This window comes from Engraulis encrasicolus, chromosome 5 (assembly GCF_034702125.1).
Source record: "Engraulis encrasicolus isolate BLACKSEA-1 chromosome 5, IST_EnEncr_1.0, whole genome shotgun sequence".
NCBI classification, from domain to species: Eukaryota; Metazoa; Chordata; class Actinopteri; order Clupeiformes; family Engraulidae; genus Engraulis; species Engraulis encrasicolus.
The window spans coordinates 31,375,829-31,378,328 of NC_085861.1; positions in this window are offsets into that span (position 1 = coordinate 31,375,829).

The window sequence follows — 2,500 nt, forward strand, 5'->3', positions numbered from 1 at the left end:
TTAATTAGATATAACCAAACTAGGCCTACAACACTTAAATATAACAATTGCACCAAAGGCTTCATTTTTAAGTTTTTACTTTTTACTTTTAGTACTTAAGTATTTTTGTCGGCAGATACTTTTGTACTTCTACTCAAGTAAAAAAGTGAGGTGAATACTTCCACTTTTACTTGAGTAGTTTTCAATGCAAGGTAACTGTACTTTTACTCAAGTACATAACTGGTGTACTTCGTCCACCACTGCGTTAGGTGCCCATAGAATCTCTGACCACGCCACGCCACGCCACACTCGCTGCTCCGGGCCACGCTGAGCTGAGCCATGCCGTCTTTGAACAGTGGGCTGCGCTGCGCGCTGGGCCTGTAATCCCATCTCTGGTCTTGCCCTGAAGCAGACATCTGTTGCTGCACCAAGATTATTTGTCACATCAACAACAGTAATGACCGACCTGCTCATGCTGAGCAGCGTGACCCCTGAAATGAATTCAGGGTGTTTCTTTCTGTTTTTTCTTCATTGTTCCTTTCTGTTGGCTATGTCTCAATGGGTTTATTTCCTATCCAGACATATTGAGTCATAGACTACATGTGGCTTTGCAAACCCCTGGCTTTAGTCTGATGTTACACCCTAAGCATGCGATTTTACTCAAACTTGTACTGACCGCAGATGCATTGAAGTCAATACATCATGTCACGTGTAAAACAACCATATTCAATGGGAAAGGAGGCATAGTTAATTATAATAATTAAAAAACATTACAGATATTTCACATTACAGTATGGAAGGGTGAGGATATCAGATGCTGCTTGTCATGGTAATCCTTATAATTCGGCAGTCATGGGTAAGGGGTTAGGGCGTCAGACTTGTAGCCCAAAGGTTGCCAGTTCGACTCCCAACCCGCCAAGTTGATGGGGGGAGTAATTAACCAGTGCTCTCCCCCATGACTGAGGTACCCTGAGCATGGTACTGTCCTGCCGCCCTGCTCCCTTTTGGCCACCATTCAGTCTCAGAAATAAAGGTACAGAACTCGTCGCTGTGGCAGTACTGTACCTTCAAGGGGAGCACCATTGTGTCACTTGATTGGTAATCCAAAAAAGAGGTGCGTTCAGTTTCTTGCAATGTCGTCCACTCTATTTGAGGTACCACCCAAGCGACGCAATCATGCTCCCCTTGAGGGTACTGCCACAGCGACGAGTTCTGTACCTATATTTCTGAGAGTGTTGCACAGGTGAGGCATAGATGTAATTTTGTTGTGTGTAGTGTTCACTTGAGTACTTTGGAGCGCTGTGTCAAATGACAATGGGAGTTGGAGTTTCCCAGTTGGGCTTTCACTTTCCCTTTCACTTATAATGTTATAATGTGTCATGGTAATCCTAAATGCTCTGGGTAACACTTTATTTTAGGGATACATCTATTAGCACTAATAAATACAATGTTAATGCCTGCATAAGTAACTTGTAAGGCATGTACTAAGCAAACGCTAAGGCCTACTAGGTCCTTACTAAGGTTAAATTGGTAATAAATCCCTTATTGTGCATGAACAAGACATTTGCGAATACATGCCTAACAAATGTTTGATTTTGCTTTGTACATGCCTTATAAGTTACTTATACAAGCACATGGTATGTATTAGTGCAAATAGATGTATCCCTAAACCATTACCATGCTCTGCTATCTGTTATGACATGTGGCATCGGTTAAGCCAGCCAGACATCATTGCATCATTCTCATAGTATAGCATCTGAGCCTAGGGCCTCCAGTTTAATGTTCTCTAAGGCAAACGCAGAAGCAAAGAGGTGAACGTGGCAAAGAGCCAGAAACTCTGAGGCAAAGAAGTGAAATTGTATGCAAACCTAAACCAGGGAGAGGGAGAGAAAGAGAGAGAGAGAGAGAGAGAGAGAGAGAGAGAGAGAGACGACCGGACTGTGGAGCCCAGGTCTCGAGGACAAAATAAGAAATGAAAGTTTCGCTTGAGGGGTCAAATCGATAGTGGCGCTAAAACTTCTAACCCTTGCAGCATGCGGCGATGGAAATGGAGTGAAACTTCTTATCACTTATTGATGTGGCCTCGGAGAGAGAGAGAGAGAGAGAGAGAGAGAGAGAGAGAGAGAGAGAGAGAGAGAGAGAGAGAGAGAGAGAATTGAAGCAGAAGATTCACACCTTAATTGGGTCATACCTGATGCTGATGCACAGGGAAGGTAAGGCAAGGCAAAGGAGGAAGGGCTGCGGTGCTGCAGTGAAATCCCACACCCCCAGAAGGTGTGTGTTACCCCCAGATAAGGCATGGATTCTCCATCTTATCGGCCTCGCAGCAATAGCACTGTGAGATTGAATAATCTGGAGCGGCTTCGGAGCCATAGCTCAGGCATCCCTGCACTCTTAAAAGTCATTTGACAAACAGAATGCCCTCTCCAAGGTGCAGAGCAGAAGAGGGGAGAGGAGGAGGTATAGAGATGAGGAGAGTGAAGAGAAGAGAAGAGAGGGGAGGAGAGATGAGGGGAGGGAA